Genomic DNA, 13,435 nt, shown 5'->3' on the forward strand with positions numbered 1-13,435 from the left:
TCCTTTGCATCTAGAAAAGCTACTAATTTTTATGTATTGATTTCGTATCCTGCCACTTTACTGGAGTAATTAATCACCTTTAGAAGTTTTGAGATGGAGACTTTCAGGTCATTTATTTACAGGATCATACAATCTGCAAATAGGGCTTATGTGACTTCTTCCTTTCTGATCTGAAATGCTTCAGTTTCTTTCTCCTGTGTTATTGTTTGGGCTAGTACTTCTACTACTATGTTGAAGAGCAGTGGGAAGAACAGGGAAACAGGGATCTGGCCTACAAACTCCATGTTGCTGAGCCCACCTGCATACATACCACTGATGGGTGCAAAGAACCCACAAATATCACAAATATTTTACTTCTGCTAAGACTGTCATATTTCACTCATTCTTAAATTACAAAATATTTTTAAATAAATAAGTTAAAACACATTTGTGGACAGATGCTTATATTCTTTAGAAATATTTGATAATTATTTTTCACACTTTGGAAATGCTATAATCCATAAGGAATGCTCACCTTCCAAGTTGCCTTAAGTTAACTATTTGATTGCATGTTCACCTGTGGATTTAATGAGATGGTGTTTGGGAGGTTTAATTTGAAGTGTTAGAAATATACTTGTTAATGAATTTGAAAGACATAAGTTGAACTACACTGTCAACTATTAAGCCACATACTGTTGTTTCTAATCAAAAGTGGAACAAGAATATTAAGTCCTCTAAGGAAAGATCAGGTAAATTATGTTACACTATGGTATTCTTGGAAAGGATTCTGAAGAAAATGACAGACCCAGTGAGAGAAGCCTAGAAGTAGGATGCCCACATTTCAGTGTCTGTATCAATATAGTGGACTTGTTTTTAAGCAATGCCGCCCATCCTGCCTTAAATAAATACCAAGACATTTGTACAGAGTTGACATTTAGAAAATGTTCCATCCCAGCACCATTATGCATGCTAGAGAGTTTATCCTCAACATGATATATTGTACAACATATTCTATTAATATAGAGATAACTATAAATTTTCCTTAGACAATATTTCTTCATCATAAAATATTTAAGAATGTATTTTAATATATATGAATATGATGAGTGTGAAAAATAAACTGAGCAAAAACTATAATACCAAATACTTAATGAGGTACTTAAACTTTTTAGAGATTTTTTTCTATTTTTTTTTCCATTTGTTAATTCAAGTAAACATGACAAGCAGTCATTATAAAGTGACTTCTATTTTTGTAGACATTGACAGATGGAAAAGCTGAATAAATTATTTTATTATTTTTCCAAGGCCACATGACCAGCTGACTAAATGGGTGTCAATATTCAGTCTAGAGTCTATGCATAGATTACATTGATTCCATAATCAGCATTTCAGGATTTCACTGGCAACAGCTAGTGTAAGATTGATGATAAAGAAGATACCAGGGAAAGACTTTGTTAGTATGTGGTTCCCTATCTGAAAGTTTAACTAGGAATGGATTTATGAATAGACTACATGGATCAGGAATGATCAAATCATTGATTCAACTAAATATTCCATATTTAGTGTGTTGTAATCATATGGAATAGTTAAACCTCCAGACTACTAACCAGGTGTGGTGATATGCATCTGCAATTCCAGCACTTGCTGGTTCAATCAAGGGGATCCTTCTTTATTTGTAGTCCTACCTGCATACATATCAAGCTTCTGTCTCCAAAAAATATTATTAATAATAATGTAATAAAAACAGATTCTTGACTATGCCAATGGAACCATGTGTTTGCATTTATGTTTGCTTATTTGTTTTACTTCTTAAATATTAAAGTCACTGAGCATTTCATTTTGATAAGATTTCAGATGATTTTGATACCAAGTTGGTGAAAAATACAAGGGAAAATTATTATAGTAATATTTTCCACCCAAGACGAGATACACAGGAGAAGAAAGCCAATACACTTTATCTCACTGAACAAGCACATTTACATAGAGAAAAATGCAAAATAAAAGAGAAATAACTTCTTGTTTCATATTTTTACATTTATATGAATGCTAGCTCTCACTATATAAATTCATGCAATGATGTTTGAGTCATAGACATTTAATATCTAATCTTCTCTTACAATATGCTTTTACTTTTCATTTCATTTCATTCCTAACCTAATTTTGAATAGTTATTTTAACTATCCAAACAGAAGTCAGGCCTTACCATATATAAATATTCAACATCCCAGTAAATGTTATTTGATATTTTAGAAAATAGCTGGAAATGTAGCTCAGTACAATGGGAGATGCTTGTCTCCCCAGCATTGACATACACATGCTATTATGTTTTGATTAATTTGAACTTTATTTTTTATTATGAAAATATTTATTCCACTTTATTTTTTCAGTATTTTTTGAATAGCAATGTAACTCATTTAATGAAATCATACATTTTGAACAAATAATTCATAATGTGCAGCAATTTGTATTATGTGTTAGGTTTTATAATTTACTTGTCATGAAAGATTATAGCTGGTTCAAAATGAGCAACAGAGTAATGTGGTATTATAAAGTGAAGATTATCTTTTGATTAATACTAGTAATAATAGCAGAGTGTCGGAAGACCAACTTTATTAAAGTCACTGCCCTGCTCTGACTTCCCAGCAGTGTTAGTATCAATCTCTTTCTTCCAGGAAAGTAGGTGGTTCTGTTTGATCCGCTACCATCTACGGCATTAGAATTTTTGGCTCAGTGCCTTTTTTAAGCTGGATCATGAGTCCCCACTATGGCAAGGGGCATGCCTTGTTCATTCATTCCCTTTGCTTTTACTCATGCATTTGTTAATTTGTTTAGTCATTCTGACTCCAGTTACTTCACAAGTGTTTGAAAATATTCACCAGAAAGAAAAAAAAAAAAATATATATATATATATATATATATGACATATATGTTGAGGTATAAAAAGAAAATGAAGGAAAAATTTTAAAGTGTTATTATACACTGCGCTATTTAAATAATAATTATCTTGGCCAGGAAGCTCATAATAGCTCAGTAAGTATTTGTTTAACAAGTTAATTGGATTTCCTATCCTGTTCTTTAAATAAATCATTTATTTTTAAGTTTATTTTATTTCATTTTTTAATTTATTTGCAGGGAGAGAGGGAGTGAGAGAGAGAAAGAGAAGAGATACACCTGGGCCTCTTGCCACAGCAAACAAACTCCAGATGTATATGCCACATTGTGGCTCTGGCTTTATGTGGCTACTTGGGAATCAAACCCAGACCATCAGACTTTGCAAGAAAATGCCTTAATTACTGTACAATCTCAACCCCGCATAGACTATTTCTTCTTATTAAAAATATTTTTCTCTGTTTACTTGACAGAGAGAAAGAGACAGATGAGAGAGAAAAAAGAGAGAGAATGGGCATCCTAGGGCCTCCAGCCATTGCAAATGAACTCTTTGCAGGCAAGTACTTTAAACACTAGCCTGTATCTCTAGCATATTCTAAAAAATCATTTCTTAATACCTACTTTTAAAAAATATTTCATTTCAATCAGTACAAATAAGTTACATGTATACAGATTAATATAAAAATTTAAAGATCTAAATATATCACATATATATTTGTGTTTAACTCTAAAATAATATGTGCTTACTATCACACTTGACAGCATTGAAAAGAAGCTACAGACTATTTTTATATTTCTGTAACTATAATCATGACTTTTGATTTTCAGGTACTTGAAAGTGAAACATAGGAAAATAATTGCAAATCCCTTTACAAATTTGCTTCAAGTGTTTTTTTTTGTTGTTTGTTTGTTTGTTTGTTTTTTCTCAAGGCATGACATATTTTGGCTTCATATTTCCAGCTGCAAAGAATGTTGATTATACAGATTTCAATACATTGCTTTTGGAAATAAACTTGTAGTAAAACTTATTCTTATGTGTTGCTCTCCTCCTAACCATCAGTTTATATAAATGGATCTGGATAAGGAATGATATCTAACAAATAACTCTCAATAGCAACATCTTATTGCCTTTGCTCACACGGAATCAGTGCCTACCTACATCCCAGAATGATTTTCTATCATATTTTATCACAAGTATTCCATGATACCAAGTTACATGCCATTGCTTTTGTGTCTTCTAAAAGTACTTGTGATAAATTTAAAAGGAGAAAATTGTCCCCAAACACATCAATATTCTGAATAGCATGTCTGTTCTTTTGCTGTGATCTATTTTTATTTTAATTTTTGTTTAGGAAATATCTATATTCTCAATAACAATGAATTAGGTCTTTCTGGTATATCCCGTGTGACCTCAAAATCAAATGGTAACACCTCTTGTTCTCAATCCTTACAATTCTGGCATCCAGGGGCTCTGCTCTGAGTCATCGCTGTAGTTCTACCTGACAGAACATGAATGAATCAGACGTTGTCTGAGATGTTGGCAGGTGCTCTGGAAGAGGGAAATGTCTACCAAAAGAGAACATATTTTTCCCTGAAGACATGCAGATTTCATTACTCCTTCACACACATTTTGTCAGTGAAGGCATAGGAATGAACTATACAACAAAAACCAGAGACTGTCTTATGATCACTGGCAGATGTCAGTCAGCATTTGACAGAGATTTTACTGGAGTTCTGCAAAATTCTTTGCTCAAGCATAGCTTACATTACTTTTGGTTAGTGAGACATGCTTAAGAGCTACTTGCAAAAAAGTTCATGTTTCTGTAAAAGTACCTTCTATAAAAGTCTGAACTTTAGCTGGATTTTATGCTAATTTTATACTTTTAAAAATATCCAAGTTTGTGGAATCAGCTGGAGTTAATATAGGAATATCATGTTTAAAATTTATCATGATGATCAGTAATATTGAAGATTTTATTTTAATGTTTTCTGATATTTTATATTGAAAAAGTGGGACAATTTCATGCAGCTTTTTTTTTTTTTAATATATCATACACTAGGTTTGGAGTGATGGCTCAGGAGTTAGGTGCTTGCCTGCAATTCTTAATGACTGGGGTTTGATTCCCTAGTACTTACATAAAGCCAGATGCATGAAGCACGCATCTGGAATTTGTTTCAAGTTTTCTTTCTCGATTTCTCTCTTCTTACAAATAAATAAAATAAAATAAATCCGTATGCCGATTCATGTGCTCTTGAAAAATGACATCAGAATAAGCAAACATAGGGTAGCACCTTTTATATGTGTGTAGTATTTATTACTTATTAGTCTTATAATAAAAATATTTTAGCTTACTTGATCAAAGTTCACCCAGGTTAAAAAATTAATTGTAAATTTCTAGTATTTTTTCTAAAATTTTATTTTATTTTTAAGGAACTTTTGTTCACAGCAAACAAGACCTAATGGTTGAGATTTCCCATATACTTCTACATGTAATGATGGAGCTGCAAAGCCTCCCCATTTATCAATATCTTCTCCCAAAGTGTCATATTTATTACCACTTAATATCCTACTGTGAAGCATAAGCACCACCAAAAGTCCATATTTATACTAGGGTTTCCTCTCAGTGTTCATGCAGTGGCATGCATTTACCATTTTACTTCACATTATTCTACACTATACATAAACAACGGCAATTACATAGACCTGAAAAGACTCTCAATAGGTACATACATAAAAAACAAATAATTTGTTCAAGGTGGAAAACATACCAGTCTTTCTTTGCTGCAAATGAGCATCAGTCACTTGTGTCACTTGTTGAATCCAGGTTTATGTGTTTGGCTGAGGAACTGAATCCAGGCTGCTAGAGTTTGCAAGCAAATATCCTTAACCACTGACCAATCTTCCCAGCCCCTTGGATACAATATTGTGAATCCATGATGATTTATTTTTGTTCTTCCTTATCCATGCAGTGATTTAAATAGCACCATTGTCCCTTTATATATATAGAGCATTTTCCCACCCAAGACCTTCTGCAAGTACCAACATTTATAGATAATGATATCCCTTGCATAAAATGGTATAGTGTTTGCATAACACACATGTTCTTTACTCTCCTCTAGGGTATTCATGATAACATGAACAAGGTATTTTAAGTATATACAATAAGTATACACATTAAAGGCAAATCTTTTGAATATTTTCAAAGTATTTGATTGAATTTGTGAGTGTGGGAGAAATGCATAAAGAGACATGACTCTCAGCAGAAGAAAACCATAGTATAATGATTTATAGCATCCCTGCTTGAAATTTGAATTTTTTCAGTCTATTTTTGTATGAATTAATTTATTTCAGGCATAGGACATGGTGATCACAAATTCAATTTCTACAGGATAGCCTAACACTTATTAAATTTTAAGTCTTTATATCATTAAATTTTCCTTGCATTATTTTGTTTGCTTGCTTCTTCCCAGATGGAATTGAAATGCTGTCTTGTAACACAACATTATCCATTTCAGGCAGAGAGTTAATGAATTATTATATTTTAAATAAAAGTTGAGAAAATTTGCTAGCATTTGCAGAACATTATATGAAAGACAAATATATTTGTTTGCTCATAAGGTTTTGAAACAAAATAAGATCAATGGGCCTTAATATATAACAGTTCTTACCACTGAATCCATTAGATTCCTAATTTCATTTCAATGTAAATTGAGACTTTTAATGGATTTAAATAAAATAATGTAAATGATTTATGCTCAAATCATGATGAGAACATTTATGAAAATATATTTGAGAAAAGATCACATGGCTATAATAATATGAAAAAATAAGGAATAAAATATTTTCAGTACTGCCTGCATTAAAGCAAAGTCTGTTCAAGTAGCAATATCTGCTGAAGGCCTATGGATGATACACATTCTTATTGCAGAAATTACCTAGATCTGGATCTAGTTTAAAGTTTCTTACATTCTTTTAACCTTCAATAGCACAAAGCACATATGTTTTACTCAGAAAATTTAGAGTTGTATATTAGCAAACTGATAAGTGATGATATATGTATTTAAAAACAGTAAGTTTCCTATACAAACTTACATTTTAAAAATTCAGTAGACTACATTACAATATCTGTAAGGGTTTGGGGAGACCACTTAACAAGTAAAGTGTTTATTATACAAGTGTGAATACCTGAGCTTACATCCCCAGAACACATATAAAGGCAGATGAGGTAGCTCATGTCTGTGATTCCAGTGCACCTACAATGAGATGCGAAGTGGAGACAAGAGGATCCTCGGATGCTGATGGAACTGCTACCCTGGTGTTCTCAGTGGTAAAGATCCAGTCTATAACAAGGTGGAAAGTGAGGACTAACACCTGAGGTTGTCCTCTGACATCCACATATGTTGCGACATGTCTGCTAAAATTCACAAAACATGAACACACACAGCATTTGCACATATATCATAGACATAAACACATACACAAAAGTAAATAAAATTTGTCAGAGGGAGATCACCAACTAGTGTTAAGAAAGAAAGCACCATTATAAATCGAAGGTTCATGACCTATTATTTTAATAGGAATGCTCAAAACCTATGTATCGGTTTAATTTGAAATAATTGGATCCAGACTAGAAATAATGTAGAAAGAGCTGGAGAGATGGTCAGTGGTTAAGGTGCTTGCCTACAAATCCTGCTGACTAGGGTTCAATTCCCCAGTGCTCACATAAAGCCAGATGCACAAAGTGGCACATACATTTGGAGTTTGCAGTGGGCTGAAGGCCTGGTGTGCCCATTCTCTCTGTCTGTGTCTCTTCTGTCACTCTTTCTGCTTGCAAATAAATAAATAAAATACATTTTTTTAAAAAAAGAAAGAATACAGATAAATTATCACTTACTATGTACTCAACTTCCACATATGAACGTATTCCTTCATTTCTGTTGTTTTACTCCATCTTAGCTTTAGGATACTGCAGACAATGTAGTTGATACAAAATAGGAATTTATGGAAACTGAGAAGCCTGAACTCATTGTGCTGGCTATTAGCAAGGGATTTTCTGTGACATCCTACTGCATTAAATATAAAAGGAAGAGGGAGAGGAGAGATAACAGCCCACTCTTGAATTAACTCACTTTTTGGCACATTAATGACATTAGCAGATTTATAAGGCCAGACTTCATATGAAATAATCATCTGTTATCAGCCCTACTTCTGAATATGAGGATTAAGTTTCCAATACATACATAAACTGTGTAATGCCCCCAAAGCTGTAATTTACTACCATGAGTATATCTACGTATGAAATATATTTCTTTAATTTGCATGTCATAATTATATTTATGGTATTCATATAATAGTGGGAAAATAGTATAAGTCATATGTTACAGGAAACAGTACTTCAAAAACTGGTTCTTGGAACACTGAATATCCAAAAGAAAACAGAAGAAAACTAGGCCACATATCTCTCATCTATATGAAGCTCAACTTAAAATTGATCAAGGTAATTTCCAAAGACATGGAATAGCAGAATAAAACTGAACAAAAACTATGCTAGACACTGACACAGGCAGTTTCTTTAAAAGGCTGTAAAAGTACATGTGATAAAAGCAAAAAAAAAAAAAAAATAATAATAATGGACAAGCAGGGTTGTAACAAGCAAAAGTTCTGAGCAGCAAGAAAATAAAGACACAATTTTGAGAATTGGTTAAGACATTTACAAAGTATTCTTCTGATAAGGGATAGATATGCTTACTATGTTAGAAATCCAAAAATTCTGCAAGAGCAGGCATCCAATGAAAACAGGCAAATCATCTGAATATAAATTCTGGAAAGACCAGTAATTATAGGAAAGCACATTGTACATCACTAACCCAAAGGAAAAGCAAATAAAAATCACTGGGAGATCTCACCTTACCCACACTTAAAATGTACAATCTAAGTGATACAAAAGAAAAATGGATAAAGTTGTATACTACTAAGGCAAATAGAAATGTGTACAGGCCTCATATAAAACTACATGAGGTTCCTCAACAAAATAAACTTCCACATAATCCCTATAAATTGGGAATAGAAATAAATGAATATATGTTGAAAGATGTCAAAACACTCATATCTGTTGCAGTGCTTCTCACAGGATATCAGATGTAAAATAATCACATAAAAGAAACACAACATTTGAATTTCAAAAGACCTGTTTTTAAAAAAAAAAACACTTATGAGGTAAGATTTAATAATTATAATTTTAAACAAATATTTCATTTTTATTTTCACTTGATAAAGCATTACTCTTCTTTCAGTTTTATACTTTATTCATTTATTTCTTAGAGAGAGAGGGAGATGAGGATAATAAGGGTACACCAGGGCCTCCAGCCACTCTAAGTAAACAAGCTCCACATGCATGCACCACCTTATTCATCTGTTTTATGTGTGTACTGGAGAATCAAACAGGGGTCTATAGGCCTCCATTCAAGTACCTTAACTATTAAACCATCCCTTCAGCCCCTCCCTCTTTCACTTTTAAATGTGCATTACTTTTTCAAGCTACCTGCCAAAGAAGATAAATTACCACAGGTTGTATTTGTACTTAACACACTTGACTAAACATTCACAAAATGCTATTGTCTTGGCTATACACTTCATATGTGGTTTTCTAATTGTTACAGGTAGTTCCTTTGAGTACTGAAGTTTCACAGAAAAAAATGTTCTCACTGGCCTTTCTCCCTCCCTCTCTCCTTCTCTCTCCCTCTCTCCCTCTCTCTCTCTCTCTCTCTCTCTCTCTCTCTCTCTCTCTCTCTCTCTCTCTCTCTCTCTCTCTCTCAAGTAAAAACAATAAAAAAGAAAAAAACTTCCATGCAGTGGCTCCTTAGCCAATCAGATAGCCAGTGGTTTCCCACCTAGGTTGTGTGCCACGATTGCACAGGTATGTACATACTATCAGGCTGTTTGCTTTCAAATAGCAGTGTCTCCTGCTTGCTCATAACGTTATTGGCTATTTTACTCCAACAGTTCATATAGCATTTTCCTGCATTATAAAAGCTAAGCATCTGGGAACTGGCTTCCTTCCAGATTCCAGTTGTATCTCCTGATGTTCTGGGTTACAACAAGTGATGTCTTCAGAAATCTGGTTTTAGGTTTTATCTCACCAGTGTCATCAAGTGCTGTGACAGAAGCCTGACTTATTTTAGGGACCTCACAGGTGTCACCAATCAATAGTTCAGTGTAGGTTGCAACTGATTTCTGGTATAGTTACAAGCCAGAGTCAAATGTTTTATGGTTAGGCCTTATCCCACCCTTTTCAGGGTACTTCTTTTCATATGATCGCCCCATACACCTATTGAGAGTTATATATTTTACTCTGCTACCCAGGAGGGAGGTTTCTATGGTACCAATTCATTTTGGAATTAGATTTGTGTGTATCTACCCCCACCTTCCAATTTCCCTCACCCCGAACCCTTTAATCGTAACTCTCTGACCCTTGAGTTGCCTGTAAGGTATGCCTGCAACACAAGTCTTTTCATGTTAGGAACCATGGAGAAGGGAGTACATGTGACATTTGTCTGTCTGTACTTCTGTGAGTTTGCCGACTATGAATTTTTCCAAGTCCATCCCTTTTCCTACACATTGCACATCATTTTTTCCTTATTGCAGAATAGAATTCCACTGTGTAAATGTACAACATCTTCATTATCCATTCATCAAATTATGGGAATCTGGGTTCATTCTAGTTTTTAGCTGTTGAGAAGCTATATACATCACCGAGCAAATATCTCTGCATTGAAGAGTAGAGCCTTTGGCATAGATTCCCAGTAGAGGTATAGTTGGGTCTATTTTCATCTTTGTCAGGAGTCTCCATAATGATTTCCATAGTGGTGGTACAACTTTTCACTCCTACCAACAGGGAGTGAGGATTATTCTTTCTCCATAGCCTCCCCAACATTTATTTTCATTTACTCTTTTAATGATTGTCAATCTGATTGTAATAAGGTATAATCTCTTAGTTGGTTTAACCTGCATTTCCCTGCTGGTTAAGGATGTTGAACATTTTCTTAAGAGAGTATTAGCCATTTCTATTTCTTCTTTTGAGGTTTCCCTACTCAGTTTTCTGCCGCATCTTTTAATGGATTCTTAGATTTTTTTTAAATGCTTAGTTTTCTTGAGTTCTTTGTATATTCTAAACATAAGGCTCTGTTTGTGGTTTCTCAAGCCTATGGATACCAGGATTATGGACTTCAATGAGAAACACACTCTAGGTTTTTAAAAATAGAAAGAATATACCCATCAAATTCTCTCTAAATTAGCAATACTTATCCCCTTTAATCTATGCTGATCTCAGTCTCCATTGAAAAATCTGTTTTTCTTTTTTCAGAAGGCAGTGAGAACAGAACATAATCAAAACCTATCAACAAGACAAGTAAAGATAACTGACACCATGGCAGGAGGTGAACCACCCCTGGAACATTAGCTAGGGCCCAGGTGAAACCACAGAGGATCTGATGAGATGAGCAAGTGTGCTGTTCCAGTGGTAAACCTGACCGCCTGTACTAGGGTGATGGAGACAGACACTGAGGATATTCAAAATGTACAAAAGCAGATATCCAGAATCTGCTTAGAGCTCAACATTAAAGTTGCCTTAAAATATGCCTATCACATTTCAGGATTTGTACACACCACAGAGTGGGAGAGAATCTTCAGAGGCATTGCCCCCCACCCCCACATACACACAATGACAGAATGATGCTCTCATAACTCATAACCCGCAACCCCATGGTGAGTATCAGTAATATAATAATGCCCTCCCTTCTCTTCTCTTGACATCCAGCCCTTCTTCTCTTCCACTAAAACACTTCTTTCCAACTAGCCCCTCATCAACATTTTTTAAAGATTTTGTTTTTATTTATTTATTAGAAACAGAAAGTGTGTGTGTGAGAGAGAGAGACAGAAAGAGAGAGAGAGAGAGAGAGAGAGAGAGAGAGAGAGAGAGAGAGAGAGAGTGTGAATGGGTATGCCAGAGCCTGTAGCTGCTGCAAACAAACTCCAGGTGCATGTTCCACCATGTGCACCTAGATTACATGGGACCTGGAGAATCAAACCTGAGTCCTTCGTCTTCACAGGCAAGTGCCTTGACTGTTAAGCCATTCCTCTAGCCCTAAGTTTGATGATGTTTTTCTTGTGTGGGGTTATAACCCACTGAGATTTATTTATTAGGGTTACCTGCATAAGTATGTACAGGGAATTATTGACCTGAAGATCTGGGACCTCTCAGTATATATCATTATGAAATATCGTCTTGCTCTCCAACAATCATTAACTACATATAAGTCTTTAGGGGTGGATGGGAGCCTCATCCCCTCTTCCACCGTGTACAATGGAATAGTGATGGTCCCAGTATTGTGAGGTTCTAGTAGAGATTGACAGCCACTGTGTAGCAGTGACTTTTTTCCTTTGCTAGGATAAAACACTCAGGGATAAGCTGCCAGTGGATAGGAAGGGTTTATTTCAGCTTAGTTTTGAGGTGATGTTTCATCATGGCAGAGAACATGACACTAGCCAGTAAGACTCAAGAGTGAGATCATTATCAATACCCAGTAGGGATGGATGAATAAACTTCAGGATCTGCTCCTAGCAACACACCATGGTTTCCTCCTCCCAAAGGTTCCATATTTTTCCCAAATTGTCATCAAGTTGTACCAAAGTTATCAAAACACATATGCCTGTGGGAAATATTAAATTCAAGTCACCACTTATGTTCAATCATAAATTCCATGATGTGCCATGCCTGGATGCCACATTTCACAGTACTCCTATTAGCTTTGTTAATTGAAAAAAAAAAAAAAAAGGAAAACATTTTAAGATTAAGGAAATTCAATCTTTATTAATTATAAGTGGAAATTCCTTCTTTTGCAATGGACAGTGTCCAATTAAAAAGAAAATATGCCTGAACTTACAAGATAAGATGAGTTAAATTATATTAAGTTTGGAGGATAATTATTTGCTGATATTACAATCGTTTTTATCATTAATTCTTTATTTAAGGTATATATGTCTAAACAAAAGCTAAAATTTGAAAGTCAGGGCAATTATTTCAAACATATATAAGTAGGAAATATAATTATATTTTCATTTCAGAAACATATCTAATGAATGTATAGTAAAATAGAAGATGATTATAGCCTCTATACAGTGATAACACACACATTTATGAAAAAAGTCCGTATTTTGAATACATAAGGTTTCCACTTAATGCCTTATTAATTTTGTTTGTTACATAAATTGTATCAGAAATCTACATAAAGATAAGCTTAATGAATAAAATCAAGAAAGTATGAACAGAAAGTGATCAGAATTATATTTTAAATAATCTTATATCCAAAATATTAAATAATTTACTACATTGTGATTCCATATCACTCCTATCAGAATGGCTACCCTCATGAAAACAAGTGACCATAAATGCTGCTGAGGATGTGGAAAAGAGGAACCCTTCTACAAAGTTGGTGGGAATGCAGTCTCGTCCAGCAATTGTGGAAATTAGTAAGGAGGTTTCCAAGACAGTTAAAAATAGATCTACCA

The sequence above is a fragment of the Jaculus jaculus genome, chromosome 3 (assembly GCF_020740685.1).
Source record: "Jaculus jaculus isolate mJacJac1 chromosome 3, mJacJac1.mat.Y.cur, whole genome shotgun sequence".
In the NCBI taxonomy this organism is placed as follows: Eukaryota; Metazoa; Chordata; class Mammalia; order Rodentia; family Dipodidae; genus Jaculus; species Jaculus jaculus.